Below are 21,864 nucleotides of genomic sequence, written 5' to 3' on the forward strand. Positions count from 1 at the left end.
ATTATCTACTCGTCGAGTATCCTCCTTGACCCGACGAGTTACCCCTAGAAGAATCGCAGGCCACCCCGACTCCACTCGCCGAGTCTGAAGAACAACTCGGCGAGTCCCAGTAAATCTTCAAGCTACTCGCCGAGTCTGAAGAACAACTCGGCGAGTCCATGCCATGCAGACGAGTAACTGCTTTCTGAATTACGTATGATCCCGAGATATACAATCATGGGACTTTCTGGACTTCTAAACATCTTATTACTGGGGTATAAACGTTCGGGTAATAACATAATAACCCATCTAATCACTAAATGGGTTTCATAAACCCTAATTTCGCATACACATCAAATAACAGAATTGGAATCCGAAATATTACCTGGAATATGCCCTCTCTGAGTCTCCAAACCGCAGAACTCGAATCCCTTGTTGTTCCTTTAGCCAAAACCCTTCTCCTCTTTGCCCAACAATCTCTTCAAGCCCTAATATCCTCCAATCTTGCTCTAGATGCCCACAGCCGTTTAGGGTTCCTCTCAATCGACTAAAGACGGACAATGACGGCATATAAGAGCATTATATACGATCCAAAACCGAACGGTTAGGGTTTCTGCTGAACAGCGTCGACTCGCCAAGTCCATATCTGGACTCGTCGAGTCCAGTCGCAAACCCGCGACCAAGTCTGCGATCCTACTCGGCGAGTCTAGGCTCCAACTCGCCGAGTCCCCTCTTAACTCACCCCAAAAACATAATTAAACAATACCTGAGATTTTGGGCTGTTACAACTCTTCCCCACTTGGATTAGACTTCGCCCTCGAAGTCTCACTCTACAAATAGTTCCGGATGCTGCTCCCGCATCTTGCGTTCCGGTTCCCAAGTCATTTCCGATCCCTTACGGTGTTGCCATTGAACCAACACCAGAGGTACCTCCTTGTTCCTCAGAACCTTGATCTTCCGATCTCTGATAGCCACTGGTCTCTCCGCGTAATTCAGGCTCGCATCCACCTGAATATCCTCCAATGGAACCACTGCCGACTCGTCGGCTATGCACTTCCTCAACTGCGACACATGAAAAGTGTCGTGGATCTGACCCAAATCCGCTGGCAACTCCAACCGATAGGCTACCCGGCCTATCCTTGCAATCACACGAAATGGCCCAATATACCAGGGCCCCAATTTGCCCCTTTTCCTGAATCGAATCACTCCTTTCCAAGGAGAGACCTTCAGGAGAACGAAGTCGCCGACCTGAAATTCAAGCTCGGATCGGCGCCTGTCTGCATAACTCTTCTGTCGGCTCTGGGCCGTCAATAACCTTTGTCTCACTTGCTGAATCTGCTCTGTCGTCTGAAGCACGATCTCCGTGCTGCCCATGACTCTCTGTCCCACCTCTCCCCAGCAAATGGGGGTCCGACACCTCCTACCATACAACAGCTCAAAAGGTGGCATACCTATGCTCGAATGATGGGTGTTGTTGTAGGAAAACTTTGCTAAGGGTAAATATGCATCCCAGCTACCCCCGAAGTCTAACACACACGCTCGAAGCATGTCCTCCAGCGTCTGAATCGTCCGCTCACTCTGACCGTCTGTCTGGGGATGGTATGCGGTACTAAAATGCAATTTAGTACCCAGCTCCTCATGGAATTTCTTCCAGAACCTGGAAGTGAAGCGCACATCACGGTCTGACACAATCGAGATCGGCACCCCATGCCGGGATACCACTTCTCTCACATATATCTCTGCCAACTTCTCCGCTGAAGAACTCTCGCTGATGGCAAGGAAGTGTGCACTCTTCGTCAACCTATCCACAATCACCCAAATTGCATCAACTCCCCTGGCAGTCCTCGGCAATTTGGTGATAAAATCCATAGTGATCTGTTCCCACTTCCACTCGGGGATCTCCAATGGCTGTAACTTGCCATGCGGTCTCTGGTGCTCGGCCTTAACCCGACGGCAGGTCAAGCACCTCTCAACGAACCATGCCACGTCCCTCTTCATACAGGGCCACCAATACTCCTTCCTCAAATCCAAATACATCTTTGTAGCACCGGGATGGATCGAGAATTTCGATCTATGAGCTTCTTCCATCAAAGTAATATGCGTACCGCCCACGAACGGTACCCAGATCCGACCCTGAAACGTCATAAGCCCTCGACTATCCTTAACAAACTCTGAAATTAACCCCACAACCCGCTCTTTCTTCTGCATCTCTGGTCGCACCGCCTCTGCCTGTGCCCCACGAATAGCGTCCAATACTGGAGTCATCACAGTCAGTCTCAAGCATACATCTCGCAATGGAGTGCTCTCCGCCCTGCGGCTCAACGCGTCGGCTACCACATTAGCCTTGCCTGGGTGGTACAGGATCTCACAATCGTAATCCTTGACCACATCCAACCACCTCCTCTGACGCATATTTAGGTTGGGCTGATCCATCAAATACTTCAAGCTCTTATGGTCCGTATAGATCGTACATCGAACCCCATACAGGTAGTGACGCTAAATCTTGAGAGCGAACACTACTGCTCCCAACTCTAAATCATGCGTGGGGTACCTCGCCTCATGAGGTTTCAGCTGTCTCTACGCATACGCTATCACATGACCCCTCTGCATCAACATTGCACCCAATCCCGAAATCGATGCGTCGCAATATACCACAAAATCTTCCATCCCTTCTGGAAGAGCTAATACCGGGGCTTCGCACAACCTCTGGCGAAGTGTCTCAAAGGAGGTCTGCTGCTCGGGTCCCCATGAGAATGCAACACCCTTCCGGGTCAACCTGGTGAGTGGCACTGTGATCTTGGAGAAATCCTTGATGAATCTCCGGTAATACCCTGCCAACCCAAGGAAGCTCCTGATCTCAGAAGGTGACTTCGGCACCTCCCAACTCATCACCGCCTCAACCTTGGCCGGATCGACCAATATCCCTTTCTGATTGACAACATGTCCTAGAAATTGGACCTCTCGCAGCCAAAAGTCACATTTGGAGAACTTTGCATAAAGCTTCTCCGACCTCAATACCTCAAGGACCTCCCTCAAATGCTCCTCATGCTGCTCTCTAGATCTAGAATACACCAGAATGTCGTCGATGAATACAATCACTGACCGATCCAACATCGGTCTGCATACCCTGTTCATGAGATCCATGAACACCGTCGGGGCATTGGTGAGTCCGAAAGGCATCACCACAAACTCATAATGCCCATATCGCGTCCTAAACGCTGTCTTCTGGACATCCTCCTCCCGCACTCTCACTTGATGGTACCCCGACCTCAGATCGATCTTGGAAAACCAAGACGCTCCCTGCAACTGATCGAATAAATCATCGATCCTCGGTAACGGGTAACGGTTCTTGACCGTCAATTTGTTCAACTCCCGGTAATCAATACACATCCGGTGTGAACCATCCTTCTTCTTGACGAACAGAATAGGTGCTCCCCACGGCGAGCTGCTCGGCCGAATGAATCCCTTCCCCAACAGCTCCTGGAGCTGCGAGGACAACTCTTGCATCTCTGGAGGTGCAAGACGATAAGGCACCTTAGCAATAGGCGCGGCCCCCGGAACCAGATCGATACCAAACTCTACTTGCCTCACAGGAGGTACTCCCGGCAGCTCCTCGGGGAAAACATTTGAAAATTCACGCACCACAGGGACCTCCTCAACTGATTTCGGTCTCTCGGGAACCTCTCACGTATCCATCACATACGCCACAAAACCCATACAGCCCTGCTGTAGACACTGCCTCGCCCTAGCGGCCGAACAAAAAGCTGATCCCGAACGGGTACCCTCGCCGTACACCGAAAGGACTCCCCCACTATGGTCTCGTATGGTCACCAGCTGACGCTCACAGTCGATGACAGTGCCGAATCGGCTCAACCAGTCCATGCCTACGATGACACAAACATCACCCATCGCAATAGGGATTAGGTCAATCGGGAATTCCACCCCGAAAATCTCTAGTACACATCCCCGAAAAACCTCCGTGGCACAAATAACTTTCTCGTCAGCTATAGAAACTCTCATAGGCCGACTGAACGACTCACGACTGACGCTGAAATGCTGACTAAAGGCTAAGGACACAAAGGACCTACTCGCACCCGAGTCAAATAACACTAAGGCAGGCACAGAGTTCACAAGAAAAGTACCTACGCATACAATAACATAAGCATAACATCTCGACATTAAAGTAATTACATGAATTACAACATACCTGCCACAACATCGGGCGCAGCGCGGACCTCCTCCGCAGTCAGCTGAAAGGCTCTCCCCTGAGCCCTCGGGGCCTCGGCCTTCACCGGTCGAGTCGCAGTAGTTCCGGCAGCAGGTGCAGATCCCTGAAGAAGCTGAGGGCACTCGGCCTTCCTATGGCCAGTCTGGTTGCAATGAAAGCAAACCGTAAATCCCTTGGGACACTCCCTAGCAATGTGCCCCTCCTTGCCACACTTGTAGCAAGCACCAGATCGACACGCCCCCTCATGACCCTTGCCGCACTTTCCGCAAGTGCGGCTCTTCGAACCTGCCGTCCTCGCATCGGCGGACTTGGTCCGCTTGGCTGCCGGCTGGAACTGAGCCGGTCGCCGGTCCACCCGCTGAGACTCGGCCTCCTCCCTGGCCTGGGTCTCCAACTCGATCTCGCGCTTCCTGGCATTCGCCTGAAGCTCAGCAAAAGTATGGTAGGTGGAGTTCGACACAAACTCCCGGATATCCCTCCTCAACACTCCCAAGTACCGGCTCATCCGAGCCTGATCAGTGGACACCAGCTCGGGGCAGAACATTGCCCTCTCATGAAACTTCCGCGTAATCACCGCAACAGAATCAGTACCCTGCTTGAGGGTTAAGAACTCCTGCACCAATCGTTCCCTCTCCACCGGGAGAACGTACTCATCCCTGAACATGGCAGTAAATCCCTCCCATGTCACCGCTGTAGTCTCTGCCAAAGTGAAGTTCGCCGTCACGAACTTCCACCAGTCCTTCGCTCCCAGGCGGAGCTGGTTCAATGCGAACCGTACCCTCAGGTGCTCCGGGCATGAACACGTGTAGAAGCACCCCTCTATGTCCGCGATCCACCTCATCGCAGCAATCGGATCCTGCGTCCCATCGAACTCCGGTGGCTTCGTGTTGCTGAACTCTCGGAATAGCAACGAGTCACCTCCCTGTGGCCTAGCAGCGGCCACAGCTGCGGTAGCTGCAGCGGTTGCAGCCTCAGTCAACGCGGCGTACCGCTCATCGAATGTCTCCATCAGGGTGGTCTTAATAGACCCAAACATCTCCGGGATCTCAGCCCGGATCGCTGCCGCCACCTCCTCGTGAATCATCTGACGAATATCCTCGTCACTCACACCGCTCGTACTCGCTCCGTGGCGCGGTCTAACCATGATGTCTCTGAAATACAACATAAAACTATCAGAGACTCCACCGAGTATAATTGCACTCGATACGCAACCCTACTCAGTCCCCGATATCCAGGGATTCTTACTTGGGTCTCCCACTGACCCGGTGTCCTCGGTAGTACGGGCCCAATACTACCGACCACACCGCATCAGTGTTCATCCCAAGTCCTCCTCCCCAAACTCCGGATAGTGAGTACTCTACTGCTGATATGCACTATCTACCCGCATGCTAGCAACACATCTCATATAGGCAAATTTCCCTAGACTAAGGCATCACAAATCAGGCCACTCTAGTCCTACCATGGATACCTAGTCTTCTAGCATGCATAACAATTCATATCATATAATATTGTAAGGTATTTTGGGGATCTTTACCGTTCGGGCGCTGACTGATCGTACACACTGCTTCTTTCTTGCTTACCACAAAACCATTTACAAAAGTTTATGCCTTTATTTAAAAAGTTTCCCTCAAATCCTCGGTTTGAGTTCAGCTACTCCCGAAGGTGCACCCGAATCCCTCAAACCAAGGCTCTGATACCAATTGTAACAACTCAAATTTTCAAATGAATTTTTCATTTTAAAAATGTATTTATTTCCATTCAAAACAAGGCATAATAGTTTAAGTATTCTGTCAAATACAAATAATCAAAATCCCAAGATCATAAAAGTAGTCTTCAGTGTGTATCGATCACGCCGACGCCTTCCCACGGTCCTCGCTAGTACCTGAAATACATGCACAACAACTGTAAGCATAAATGCTTAGTGAGTTCCCCAATATACAACTTACGCACATACGCCTTTCCAGGCCCGACCTTCCGTTCCATGTGTCTCAGGGGACTTCCGTCCCTGCTGGGTAAACCTTCCGGTCCTACCCACGCCGACCTTCCGGTCCATCACACAACATATCGCCTTCCGGCCCATAACATATTGCCTTCCGGCCCATAATATAATCGCCTTCCGGCCCACAACATACATAGCACATATAACAAATAACTTACCACATATCGCATACATATCACATATCATATTCGACCTTCCGGTCACACAGTCAACCCTTCCGGGTACAGTATAGTGAGAAGACTCACCTCGTAAAAGCTGAAAGCTAGCAAATCCTGAAATCACTCGTGCACAATCCGACGAGCTACAACCTCCCTATAACATCACATATCTCATTAATACTTATATCTTCTAAGTGTGACTATCCCTAAGAAGTCAGACTTAGGTCAACTCTGGTCAACGGTCAACGGTCAACTTGACCGGACTCGGCGAGTACCATGGAGACTCGGCGAGTCTAGACGTCCTCCAACTTTCTGAGATTCATTATCTACTCGTCGATTATCCTCCTTGACCCGACGAGTTACCCCTGGAAGAATCGCGGGGCCACCCCGACTCCATTCGCCGAGTCTGAAGAACAACTCGGCGAGTCCCAGTAAATCTTCAAGCTACTCGCTGAGTCTGAAGAACAACTTGGCGAGTCCATGCCATGCAGACGAGTAACTGCTTTCTGAATTACGTATGATCCCGAGATATACAATCATGGGACTTTCTGGACTTCTAAACATCTTATTACTGGGGTATAAACGTTCGGGTAATAACATAATAACCCATCTAATCACTAAATGGGTTTCATAAACCCTAATTTCGCATACACATCAAATAACAGAATTGGAATCCGAAATATTACCTGGAATATGCCCTCTCTGAGTCTCCAAAACGCAGAACTCGAATCCCTTGCTGTTCCTTTAGCCAAAACCCTTCTCCTCTTTGCCCAACAATCTCTTCAAGCCCTAATATCCTCCAATCTTGCTCTAGATGCCCACAGCCGCTTAGGGTTCCTCTCAATCGACTAAAGACGGACAATGACGGCATATAAGAGCATTATATACGATCCAAAACCGAACGGTTAGGGTTTCTACTGAACAGCGTCGACTCGCCGAGTCCATATCTGGACTCGTCGAGTCCAGTCGCGAACCCGCGACCAAGTCTGCGATCCTATTCGGCGAGTCTAGGCTCCAACTCGCCGAGTCCCCTCTTAACTCACCCCAAAAACATAATTAAACAATACCTGAGATTTCGGGCTGTTACACATATGATAACTGTTATTGTAGGAAAATTCAACAAGGGGTAAATGAGTATCCCAAGCTTTTCCAAAGTCAATCACACAGGCACGCAAAATATCTTCTAAGGTTTGGATAGTTCTCTCACTTTGCCCGTCGGTCTGTGGGTGGTAGGCTGTACTCATGTCCAGCCTAGTTCCTAGGGAACTTTGTAATGACTGCCAGAACCTTGAAGTGAATCTACTATCTCGGTCCGAGATGATAGATAAAGGAACACCGTGCAGCCTTACAATCTCCCTAATGTAAGTTCTGGTAAGTTTCTCCATCTTGTCTGTCTCTTTGATCGGTAGGCAGTGTGCAGACTTGGTCAGTCTATCGACGATGACCCATATGGAATCAAGTCCACCCGTCGTCTTGGGAGACTTGGTTATGAAATCCATAGTGATCCGCTCCCACTTCCATTCTGGTATCTCCGGTTGCGCAAGTAAGGCATTTACTCACGAAGGTAGCAATGTCTGCTTTCATGTTAGGCTACCAGTATAACTTTTTAAGATCCAGATACATCTTATCTGAACCCGGATGGACGGAATAACAAGTGTTGTGAGCTTCCGTCATGACCAAGTCTCTAAATCCACCGTGTTTCGGTGTCCAGATCCGATCCATGAGGTATAAGGCTCCGCCACCCTTGACTTCTAAGTTCTTATCCATCCCTCTAAGGGACTCACCAGCCACGTTTTCAGGTTTCAAAGCGTCGAGCTTAGTCTCCTTTATTTGCATGGACAAGTGTGAATGGATAGTTAGAGTCAAAGATCTGACTATACGACCAGTATATTCTTTTCGACTTAGAGCTTCGGCTACTACATTGGCTTTACCCATATGATAACGAATTTCACACTCGTAATCACTGAGTAGCTCGACCCACCGTCGTTGTCTCATGTTGAGCTCCTTCTGGTCGAAAATGTGTTGCAGACTCTTATGGTCTGTAAGATCGTGCTTTTTGTACTGTACAGGTAATGTCGCCAGATCTTCAGAGCAAACACAACTGCTCCTAGTTCAAGATCGTGGGTTATGTAGTTAACCTCATGTGTCTTCATCTGTCTCGAGGCATAGGCTATGACTTTACCTCGCTGCATCAGAACACATCCGAGCCCTTGGTTTGATGCGTTGCAATAGACCACAAAGTCTTCTATCCCTTCGGGGAGGGACAGTATTGGTGTGGTGCACAAGGATCGTTTGAGCGTTTGGAACGCTCTTTCTTGTTTCTCTTCCCAGTCAAAGGCCACGCCCTTCTGGGTAAGTGTTGTAAGAGGTTTTGCTATGCGGGAGAAGTTTTGAATGAACCTGCGGTAGTAGCCAGCTAGACCTAGACATTGACGAATTTCAGTAGGTGTCTTTGGTGCTGACCAGTTCTCGATGGCCTTAATTTTGGAAGGGTCCACGTGTATACCTTCCTCGCTAACAACATGGCCCAAAAGTTCGACTCGCCGAATCCAAAATTCGCACTTGGAGAACTTCGCGTAGAGCTTCTCCGATCGCAATGTTTCTAAGATTTTACGGAGATGTTGGCTATGTTCCTCCTTACTTCGAGAGTAGATGAGTATGTCATCAATGAAGACGATGACGAACTGATCCAAGTAAGGACGACACACCCTATTCATCAGATCCATGAATATTGTGGGGGCGTTAGTTAATCCGAATGGCATCACTACAAACTCGTAGTGCCCATAACGAGTTCGGAAGGCTGTCTTGGGAACATCCTCCTCTAACACTCGTAGTTGGTGACATCTGGATCGCAGATCTATCTTCGAGAAGTAATTGGCTCCTTGAAGTTGATCAAACAAATCGTCAATACGGGGCAAGGGATAACGATTTTTAATGGTAAGTTTGTTGAGTTCTCTATAGTCGATGCATATGCGAAACGATCCATCTTTCTTCTTGACGAACAAGACCGGTGCTCCCCATGGCGAGAAGCTTGGTCAAATGAATCCTTTCTTGAGAAGTTTGTTAAGGTGACTGGAAAGATCCTGCATTTCAGCCGGTGCTAGACGATAAGGAGATTTTGCTACGGGGGTAGCCCCTTGCACTAAGTCGATTCTGAATTCGACTTGGCGTTGCGGTGGTAAACCGGGAAGTTCTTCTGGGAATATGTCGGGGAAGTCGCGTACTTCTGGGATGTTCTGAATGTCTTTCAGTTCTTGACTAGTATCGACGACGTGTGCGAGGAATGCATGGTACTCCTTCCGCAAGCACTTTTGGGCTTGAATGCACGAAATGATGCGAAGGCTCGTACTAGGTTTGTCGCCGTATATAACTAAGGTTTCGTTGTTAGGAAGGTTAAGACGAACTGCTTTTTCGAAGAACATAATGTCGGCACGAAGAAAACTCAACCAATCCATACCGATGATAACGTCGAAACATTTAATTGGGACTAGCATGAGATCTATCTTGAAAGTATGGCCATCTAAAGTTAAAGTACAACCTACATATATGCATTTTGTACTCTCTGTTTTCCCATTAGCCATTTCTACCGTGAATGAACTATCTAATGCACATGGTTTTTGTTTAAGCAGGTGTGCAAATTTGTGACTTACAAAACTTTTCTCGGCTCCACTATCGAAAAGTATGCAAGCATATGAGTTATCAAGGAGGAACGTACCAGTAACTATCGTAGGATCAGATACTGCTTCCTCGTGGCCTAGGGCCATAACTCTTCCTACCCCTCCAGCCATTCCTGCTTTAGGGCAGTTCCTCTTGTAGTGGCCCACTTCGCCACAACCGTAGCAAGTTTGGCCCATACCGACGTTAGGAACCTGGGCGGCATGAGCTGTTGGAGCCTTGCAGTAACGAGCGGTGTGCCCCTTCCTGTTGCAGTTAGAGCAGAACATCTCCTTGCAAGGTCCGTGGTGGTGTAAGCTGCATTTGTTGCACTTCGGAAGAGTTCCAACATAAGTTTTTGCTGGTAAGGGGTTTGCAGGGACAACAGGAGTCACTTTGGCAGCATTGATTGCCACAAGTTGTTGTTTATTGGAGGATCCTTGCGAAGCCCCTCTTTTCCTCTTATTCCACCCCTTCCTGTTGTAGTCGGGGTTGGATTTTTGTGGTACGGGTGTAGGGATTGTTGGGTTCTGAGGTTTCCGGTGATCGATGAGGGATTGTGCCAGTTCCTTGGTGCTATCAAAGGTAATAGGCCTGGAAGCGATCACACTTGACTGGATCTGGGGCGACAGTCCCCAGATATATCTCTCTATCTTTTTGCTCTGGAGAGCAACCATATCAGGGCATAAGTTTGCCAGATCACAGAACCTATTTGTGTAGGTCGTGATGTCGGATCCAACCATTTGAAGACCCCATAATTCTTGCTCGAGTTTTTGTATTTCACCTCGAGGATAGTATTCTTTCATCAGCATGTCTTTCAACTTTTCCCAACCGATAGAATACGCCACCACCAAAGTTAGATAGTTAACATTGTTGTTCCACCATGTTAATGCTCTGTCAGAGAAGGTATAAGCTGCAAACTTGACCTTGTAGCCTTCTTGGCATCCACAGATCTCGAAGATAGATTCCGTCTTCTCAATCCACTGCCTCAACACCATAACCCCACCAATACCATTGAAGCTGCGGGGTTTGGCGTTTGTGAAGTCCTTATAGGTGCATTCCCAAGGGTGTCCATGACTTTCGCCGTGGTTCGAGGGAGGTGCACCTGTTCCTGATCCACTAGGGGCAGGAGCGTTGATTGCTGACACAGCAGCTGCAACTGCTGCTGTGAAAGCTGCCTGGAACATGTTGGCATCGAAAGGATTAGGTGGTTGAAGAGGTTCAGGTGGTGGTGGAGGTGGTGGTATCGGTGCTTCGTTGTTTGGGTTACGTCTTGTACTTCTGCGTGGCGACATCTTTAACTGTACGTTTAAAAGATGACGACATGGTTAAGAATAAATGATTAATGAATGTGTCTCATGGACTAACTCCTATAGTCCAACAACAGAATGAATAGAATGATTAAATGAAGATGACAAAATTTAGATAATGATTTCCCTAAGATTAGATATCTGTCAATAATACTGGAATTACAGATGTAACAAGTTCGGGAAAAATGGCCTAGAAGTAGGCCTTACATCAACTAAGATGGAAACTTTTGACAGAATTAAGACTAAATCAAGACCTAACAGGTCTAAGATTTATACAAATAGGAAATTAGACCAAAGTTTTACATAAACTAGGTTATATCCAAAAGATGAGTTGACAATATTCTATCGGCGATGAGAACTGCTAGCATGAGTCCTTGAGCCCGACAGTAGACGTTCAATGTCCCTTATACGCCTGTCCGACCTTGCTTGCTGAGCTCAAAGTTCTCTAACTTCAGCTCAGGTTTCAGCAAGTTCCCTCTGCAGATTTGCATCGCGGACTAGAGTCCTTTCATGAGCAGACTCTAGTTGGCGAATGTGGACAGTGTTAACACCAGAGTTAGCGTCAACTTCCAAGACTTGATTGATAGTCGCCTGAGCCATTATCGTGTTCCGAGAAATCCTACGCACCATGATTGGTAGGACTCTATCAGCAGAACCTCCTTCAGTGAGGTTGTAGAAACTTCGGTCTCCATTGTAGGGAATGGGCTGACCCTGTTCATGACTCCATGTATTCAAGTTATTGTCCCACAGAGGTGTGGGTCCTTGAAATGTGGGACGGGGGTTCTGGTTTGGGTGTTGAGCACCTAGGGGTAGGTTGTTTACTTCAGGCTTTGAGTCAGAAGTATCGGAAAAACCCTCAGCATGGTGATCATCCAAAGGGATTGGGTGATCATCTTCTGGTTCTGCCTCTAGCCGACCAGCATTGCCTTGGTTTGGGAAGTACAGATCTTCGTGGTGAAATCCAACCATTTTAATCTACGCGAGAAAAGGTGTCACACCCCCAAACCTGAACGGCGGAAACGTTCGGGGGCAGATGACTTCATGTGGTAACGTAACAAATGAATACATAGTAAAGAAAGCAATACAACCATCATATATATAATTGAAAGTTTACATTTGTCCAAAAGTTACATGTTCAAAACTCAATTACAATATGATGTCAAAATACGAGATTAAACTGGCGCCACAGCATCCCTTCATCAAAAGCGAAATGAATACCTGAAATTACTGATTCCCTGGGACATGCAAGTAATTTTGAAAGAGTAGATCAGCATTTAAGCTGGTGAATTTCATAAGTATTTAAGTGACAATGTTTGAATGAACTGAAATGTTTTATCTTCGTTTGTTTGTGGTTAGAAAATCCAATATTTTCTACTAGTATAAAAGTAGCCTTCACTCAAGACCAATGTTTGTTTCTAAAATGTATGTAAATGTAAAAGAACCAATGAATTTGAAAACCTTGTAAATCAATGCATTTTAATACCCCTTGTGAGTTTTATAACCATACTATTGACTCTGAATGCCTATACACAACGTTCTTCAGGCGTTAAAATGTTATGACGTTTGTCACCCCAAACGGTGGACTGCAGCTAACAGTCAGGGCGTGGGTTTGTCAAGCCCGTATAGATCTATACACAAACACCATGCTCCCCCTCCAAGGGATTCTGGTATATAATACAGGACTTGAAATGTGTACTCGAACGTACATGAAGTTAGTGTCTCACAAATCCGTGGTATAAAAACAGATCCACTTGTTAAAATGTTACGTTTGTTCTTGTATACGAAAGTAAACTTCTTGAAATATGTGTTTCTAGTACATAAGAGTTAGAAATCTGTTCGTAAAACTATACCTATTATAGTTTCCAAAAAGCGTGTCTTGTTTGTTTAGAAATATTGAGAAAAGGAATCACTTGTTTATGAAAGTATAGATTTTTGGTGTAGAGTCTAGGATAGACAAGAAAAATCTAAGAACAGTTTAGTTTATACATGCATTACAACAACATTATATTTTAAAAGGTAAAATGCTATTGTGACATATGTTATATATATATAAAAGTTCCTTTAAATGTTTATAAATCGCATGTGATTTGAATATATAACAGTATATAAAAGAGTTTCTTTATGTAACACACGATAATACTCGTGTGTTTTACTTGTAATCCCCCCCTTTGAAAGCATATAAAAGTATTTAGACTAATTAAAAAGGTTGATTTAGGGGTATGAAACTCACTTGAAAGTTTGAAGATAGCGAGATGGAAAACCGGGCAGAGTTTCGTCTCGGGAAACGGATTTTCCTCGGGATTCTCGGGAGTAAAATCGACCTTCGGGACTTGAGCCAAAAAGACCAGAGCTTCGGGTTTGAACGGACACGGAAAACGAGGCAAAGTTGAGAGAGAGAGAAGAGAAATGAACCCCTTCTTTGGAAACCCTCGCATTCTATTTATAGGAAGGCTGGTCTGCCTCGGTACGCGGGGCGTACGCTCGTACGCGCTGCGTACGCGTACGTCATGCATGACCGAAGCCTCGACTGCCTCGGTTCGGATGGGACGGGTTGTTGGGTTCTCGGGTCGGATGGGACGGGTTGCTGGGGAGGTGGGTCGGATGGGACGCCGGGTCGGATGGGACGTCGGGTCGGACGGGTCGGACGGGTCGGATGGATCGGATTCCTCGGATATGGCGACGTGGACGATCCGAGGCCAATCCTCTCGGTTACGCGGGGCGTACAAGAGTACGCAGCGCGTACTTCGGAGGAGGATGCTGACTCCCCTTCGGATAATATCCGAATTTTGAATTAAATAAATAATTAATTTATTTAATAAACTTCAAAAATCCATATCTTCTTCATACGAACTCCGTTTTCGATGGTCTTTATATCCTCGCGTAGGTGAGACTACACTCTACAACTTTCGTTTAGACTCCGTCGGCAAATTCCAAAATTATATTTTTATTATTTATTAAAAATCCATCGTGTTTAAGGAATTTCTTAGAAAATTCATAACTTCTTTATCTGATGTCGGTTTTTGCCAGACTTTTTACCGCTGGAATACCATTGTCGAGACCTTCGATTCTCGTTTAGGTCATTCCGGCCAAAAGTCGCTCGATCTCCGATTCGAGTTTTTAGCGGTCTGTTGCTAAGCCGAACTTGGAAAATCACATCTTCGTTATATGAAGTCGGATTTGGGCATTCTTTTCACGTACGATCATGGTTCAAAGACATTTAATCATAGAAGGAAATTAAATAGAACTATTTGTACGTTTTATTATGAAAGTAAATTTTATTACTTAGAAACGGTTACAATACTTGACCCATTCTGGTCCTTACAAGGAGTTGAAATATCGGGTTGCCACATCATCCCCCCGTTAGAGAGAATTTCGTCCCGAAATTTAAAGTAGCAAAGATACTAGTGAACATGAAAGAGATGAGGGTACTTTTGTTTCATCTGATCTTCGCGTTCCCATGTGAATTCGGGTCCCCGCTTGGCGTTCCAGCGAACCTTCACGATGGGTATGCGACTTTGTTTTGTTTGTTTGACCTCTCGATCCATGATTTCTACTGGCTCTTCCACAAAGTTGAGGCTCTCGTTGATCTCGATCTCGTCGAGTGGAATAACAAGAGTCTCGTCGGACAGACACTTTTTCAAGTTTGAGACGTGGAAGGTTGGATGGATGTTACTAAGTTCGCGCGGTAGGTTAAGCTTGTAAGCCACAGGGCCGATTCTGGCAAGAATCTCGAAAGGCCCTATGTATCTTGGATTTAGTTTCCCACGCTTTCCAAATCGTATTAAACCCTTCCACGGTGAGACCTTTAATAAGACGTGGTCTCCTACCTGGAATTCTAAAGGTTTCCTCCTTTGGTCAGCGTAGCTTTTCTGTCGGTCTCTTGAGGCCTTCAATCGTTCACGAATCTGAACGATCTTCTCTGTTGTTTCACGTATGATCTCCGGACCTGTGAGAGTGCTTTCAGGAACTCTTCCTCTAGCTAACTGGGTATCGCCAACTTCAGTCCAGCACAGAGGGGATCTGCACTTTCGACCATAGAGGGCTTCAAACGGAGCAGCCTTTATGCTTGTATGATAACTATTGTTGTATGAAAATTCGACAAGGGGTAAATGAATATCCCATGCCTTTCCAAAGTCAATCACGCAGGCTCTCAGCATGTCTTCTAAAGTTTGTATTGTTCTCTCACTTTGTCCGTCTGTCTGTGGGTGGTAGGCTGTACTCATGTCTAGCCTAGTTCCCAGGGAACTTTGTAGTGATTGCCAGAACCTTGAAGTGAATCTACTATCTCGATCGGAGATAATGGATATCGGAACACCATGCAGTCGCACTACTTCCCTTAAGTAAGTTCTTGTCAGCTTCTCCATTTTGTCAGTCTCCTTGATGGGTAGGAAATGTGCGGATTTGGTCAATCTGTCGACAATGACCCATATGGTATCGAGTCCAATTGTCGTCTTGGGTAACTTGGTTATGAAGTCCATAGTAATCCGCTCCCATTTCCATTCCGGTATCTCTGGTTGTTGTAGTAGTCCTGACGGTTTCTGATACTCGACCTTAACCTTAGCGCAAGTAAGACATTTACTCACGAAGGTAGCAATTTCTGCTTTCATGTTAGGCCACCAGTACTGTTTCTTAAGATCCAGATACATTTTATCTGAACCCGGGTGAACGGAATATCTTGAATTGTGAGCCTCGGTCATGACTACGTTTCTGAAACCACCATGATTTGGGGTCCAGATTCGGTCCATGAGATAGTAGGCTCCGCCACCCTTGACTTCTAAATTCTTCTCCATTCCTCGCAGGGATTCACCCGCCACATTTTCAGGTTGCAAAGCTTCCATTTGTGCTTCCTTAATTTGTGTGGATAGGTGGGAATGGATAGTCATGGTCAGAGATTTGACCCTCCGACCAGTGTATTCCTTTCGACTGAGGGCGTCGGCTACTACGTTGGCCTTGCCAGGATGATAACGAATTTCGCATTCGTAGTCATTCAGTAACTCAACCCATCGTCGTTGTCGCATGTTGAGTTCCTTCTGATCGAAAATGTGTTGAAGGCTCTTGTGATCGGTGAATATAGTACTCTTTGTTCCGTATAAGTAGTGCCTCCAGATCTTCAGAGCAAATACCACTGCTCCTAACTCGAGGTCATGTGTCGTATAGTTCACTTCGTGTGTCTTAAGCTGTCGGGAGGCATAAGCGATAACCTTCCCTCTCTGCATAAGAACACAACCAAGTCCTTGATTTGAAGCATCGCAATACACCACGAAGTCTTCTATCCCTTCGGGGAGGGATAGTATCGGTGCGGTGCACAAGGCCTGCTTTAGTGTCTGGAATGCCTTCTCTTGTTTCGCTTCCCAGTCAAAGGCCACACCTTTCTGGGTTAATGAAGTAAGAGGTTTCGCAATGCTCGAAAAGTTCTTTATGAATCTACGATAGTAGCCAGCTAGACCTAGAAATTGACGAATTTCTGTAGGTGTCTTTGGTGCAGACCAGTTCTCAATAGCCTTAATTTTGGAGGGGTCCACGTGTATACCTTTCTCGCTAACAACGTGACCTAAAAATTCGACTCTTCGAATCCAAAATTCGCATTTAGAGAACTTCGCATATAGTTTCTCCGTTCGCAGTGTTTCTAGGACTTTTCGTAGGTGTTGACTATGCTCTTCCTCACTTCGAGAGTAGATAAGTATATCATCGATAAAGACGATGACGAACTGATCCAAGTAAGGGCGACATACCCTATTCATTAGGTCCATAAATACTGCTGGTGCATTGGTTAATCCGAACGGCATCACTACGAATTCGTAGTGTCCATAACGAGTTCGGAAGGCTGTCTTTGGAATGTCCCCCTCTAGAACTCGTAATTGATGATATCCGGATCGTAGGTCTATTTTGGAGAAGTAGTTCGCCCCTTGAAGTTGATCGAATAGGTCGTCGATACGGGGTAGAGGATAGCGGTTCTTGACAGTAAGTTTGTTCAGCTCTCTGTAGTCGATGCACATACGGAACGATCCGTCTTTCTTCTTTACAAACAAGACTGGTGCTCCCCAAGGTGAGAAACTTGGTCTTATGAATCCTTTGTGAAGGAGTTCATTAAGTTGACTGGAAAGTTCCTGCATCTCTGCTGGTGCAAGACGATAAGGCGACTTCGCTACTGGGGTAGCTCCTGGAATTAAGTCGATTCTAAACTCGACTTGGCGTTGCGGTGGTAATCCTGGCAGTTCTTCTGGAAAGATATCGGGAAAGTCGCGTACTACCGAGATGCTCTTGATGTCCTTCAGTTCTTGACTTGTATCGACGATGTGCGCTAGGAATGCTCGACAATCCTTCCGCAAGCACTTTCGAGCTTGGATGCACGAAATGATGCCAAGGTTTGCACTAGATTTGTCGCCGTAGATAACTAATGTTTCGTTGTTTGGGAGGTTAAGACGGACTGCTTTCTCAAAGCACATGATGTCGGCGCGAAGAAGGCTCAACCAATCCATGCCGACTATGACGTCGAAACTTTTAATTTGAACCGGCATGAGATTGATTGGGAAAGAATGGCCGTCTAATGTTAACGTACAGCCCATGTATATGCAATTTGTGTTTTCGGTTTTTCCATTGGCCATCTCTATAGTGAATGATTTTTCTAACTTGCTAGGTTTAGGTTTAAGTAAATGAATAAAGTTTTGACTCACGAAACTTCTCTCCGCTCCACTATCGAATAATATGCATGCGTATGAATTATCGAGAAGGAACGTACCAGCAACAATAGTTGGGTCAGCTACAGCTTCGTTGTGGCCTATTGCCAAAACTCGTCTCACACCTCCGGTGCCTGCTGCCTTAGGACAGTTTCTCTGGTAGTGGCCCACCTCGCCACAACCTTAGCAAGCCTGCCCCACACCCGCACCGGGAATTTGAGTGATCGGCTTTGCGGGTTCCTTGCAGAAACGGGCTGTGTGCCCTTTCTGGCTGCAGTTGGCGCACTGCATAGCTCGACAAAGTCCATGGTGGTGGTAATTGCATTTGGTGCATTTTGGGAGGTTGCCTATATAAGGCTTTGTTGGGTAGGTATTTGTAGGGGCTGTAGCAGGTACAGTGGCAGCATTTACTGACACCAGCTGTTTCTTTGCGGATTCTTGGGAAGATCCACCCTTCCCTTTAATCCATGCCCTCTTCCTGCCATTGTTGTTGTTGTAGTTGTTGTAGTTGTTGTTTGCTTTCTGTGGGGCTGGTGCAGAAGTGGTTGAGTTCTGATGACCTCCGTAGTCGATCAGAGATTGTGCCAGTTCCTTAGCACTTTCAAAGGTGTCAGGTTTAGAAGCTAACACGCTTGATCGCATTTGGGGCGTCAGTCCCCAGATGTACCTTTCTATCTTCTTGCTCTCGGGAGCAATCATATCTGGACAAAGGATTGCCAGCTCGCAGAATCTGTTGGTATAAGTAGCGATGTCGGTACCCACCATTCCGAGAGTCCATAGCTCGTGTTCAAGCTTTTGAATTTCTCCCCGTGGGCAGTATTCTCTCATCATCATGGCCTTCAAGTTCTCCCAGCTTATGGAGTTCGCCACGATTAGGGTAAGTACTTTAACGTGGCCATTCCACCAAGTTAAAGCTTTATCGAGAAGGGTGAAAGTTGCAAATTTGACATTGCTGTGCTCGGGGCAGGAGCATATTTCAAAGACTGCCTCCGTCCTTTCGATCCACTGCCTCAGGGCCATCACACCACCAGTACCATAAAACATTCGGGGCTTGGCATTAGTGAAGTCCTTATAGGTGCATTCCCGAGGTGGTCCATGACTCTCGCCATGGTTGGATGGGTGTGTGCCAGATCCCGAGCCATTAGTACTTGAGTTATTGATCTGTGACATGGCAGCTGCCACTGCTGCGGTGACTGCTGCTTGAAACATAACAGCATCAAATTGGGGTGGTGGAGGTGGTGGTGGTATAGGTGCTTCCTCACCGTTGTTTCGCCTCGGATTCCTACGCGGAGGCATCCTTCAACTATAGATTGAAAAGACAAGGATAAGAATTTCATAGAATGGAAAATGTATGTGTCTCATGAACTAAATCGCTATAGTTCAACAACAGATGATAGTATGAGTCTTACAATAGAAGAATGAAAGTTATTTGTAAGACTGAAGGTATGAAACAAGTATTTGGGGTTCTCAAAGACCATTCAAGGTTCGAACGAAATACTCAACATAGTAGTAATAGTGCCACTTATATTAATATAAAAGTTGTTACAACGATCATGAAAATTTGACCCCTATAAGGGTCTCCGATTACAAAGTTCGAGAAATTTAAAGACTTTTAGCCGAGGTCCTAAGCTATAACAAAATTTGAGTCTTTGACAAGCACTACTTGCGTCGAAGGTTGCGCTTGGAGCTTGACTCTGTATCTGATTGCTTTGACTCCATTAGACGCCTATCGAAAGCGGCTTGTTGTTCCCTTAGTTTGGCGAGGACTACAATCATTTGCGCTTGAAACGCTTCGGTTTGGAATTGAGCGTTGTCTTGCATCTTGTCCAGCCTACGGATGTCAGAAGTGTGAACCTGCACTTCCACGTTGATATCCCGGAGTCGGCTAGCTTGTACTCCAGACTGATAGGACTGATTGGCTAACTTACCCACCATTACCGGGAGTGCTCGATCAGCCGAACCTCCACCGCGGACATCATAGAAGTCCCGGCACATGCCGTAGGGAGGGCGTAGGTTCTGCTGTTGGCTCCAATGGTGGAGGTGACTTCCCCAGACGGGAGTCGGTCCTTGAAAGTTCCTTACGAAGACGGGAGGTTGAATGGGTGGTGGATCGATAACTTCCGGCTCTGAGTCGGTACCGGAGTCATCACCCACTTCTATGGGTTCCTCGTCCTCTTCGGGATCATCTTCGATCCATCCTCCGTTGCCTTGGTTGGGAAAGTAGGGGTCGCCAGGGTGGTGAAATCCAGCCATTTGGCTGTACGAGAAATAGGGTTATAAGAATTGAGTAAAGCCGGAACATGTAAAACATGTAAGTTAAACTAGTTTAGATAGCAAATACTCTTATAGTATTTAAATTCTTGTGTTTGATTCTTGAAATGGTTTGGTAAGTTTTGACTTGTTGCTTACTATGATCATTCCTCGATATACGTTGGTCCAATCTTGGGCAAATATAGTTGATCACGCTATATTTGTCCAAAATCTTGATTACATATATCGAGTCTCAATCGTAGTGTCAACTTGTCTAAATACTTGTATAGTTGTATAACATGAAAATAGTTCGTGGTATGCATGTATTTGTACTTAAATGAACTACCAATTTAAGTTGAACGAAATGCTGCTTAAGTGTAAAAAGAAAATTTGTTTTGTCAGAGAGTATTAGTCCCCTAAGCATTTATAGTTTGTATATCTTATGTGGTTCGATATACTTAGTTCACTATAAACATTGCTCTGATACCAATCTGTCACACCCCCAAACCTGAACGGCGGAAACGTTCGGGGGCGGATGACTTCATGTGGTAACGTAACAAATGAATACATAGTAAAGAAAGCAATACAACCATCATATATATAATTGAAAGTTTACATTTGTCCAAAAGTTACATGTTCAAAACTCAATTACAATATGATGTCAAAATACGAGATTAAACTGGCGCCACAGCATCCCTTCATCAAAAGCGAAATGAATACCTGAAATTACTGATTCCCTGGGACATGCAAGTAATTTTGAAAGAGTAGATCAGCATTTAAGCTGGTGAATTTCATAAGTATTTAAGTGACAATGTTTGAATGAACTGAAATGTTTTATCTTCGTTTGTTTGTGGTTAGAAAATCCAATATTTTCTACTAGTATAAAAGTAGCCTTCACTCAAGACCAATGTTTGTTTCTAAAATGTATGTAAATGTAAAAGAACCAATGAATTTGAAAACCTTGTAAATCAATGCATTTTAATACCCCTTGTGAGTTTTATAACCATACTATTGACTCTGAATGCCTATACACAACGTTCTTCAGGCGTTGAAATGTTATGACGTTTGTCACCCCAAACGGTGGACTGCAGCTAACAGTCAGGGCGCGGGTTTGTCAAGCCCGTATAGATCTATACACAAACACCATGCTCCCCCTCCAAGGGATTCTGGTATATAATACAGGACTTGAAATGTGTACTCGAACGTACATGAAGTTAGTGTCTCACAAATCCGTGGTATAAAAACAGATCTACTTGTTAAAATGTTACGTTTGTTCTTGTATACGAAAGTAAACTTCTTGAAATATGTGTTTCTAGTACATAAGAGTTAGAAATCTATTCGTAAAACTATACCTATTATAGTTTCCAAAAAGCGTGTCTTGTTTGTTTAGAAATATTGAGAAAAGGAATCACTTGTTTATGAAAGTATAGATTTTTGGTGTAGAGTCTAGGATAGACAAGAAAAATCTAAGAACAGTTTAGTTTATACATGCATTACAACAACATTATATTTTAAAAGGTAAAATGCTATTGTGACATATGTTATATATATATATAAAAGTTCCTTTAAATGTTTATAAATCGCATGTGATTTGAATATATAACAGTAT

The sequence above is a fragment of the Lactuca serriola genome, chromosome 3 (genome assembly GCF_051521515.1).
Source record: "Lactuca serriola cultivar US96UC23 chromosome 3, Lser_US96UC23_V15, whole genome shotgun sequence".
Lineage (NCBI taxonomy): Eukaryota > Viridiplantae > Streptophyta > Magnoliopsida > Asterales > Asteraceae > Lactuca > Lactuca serriola.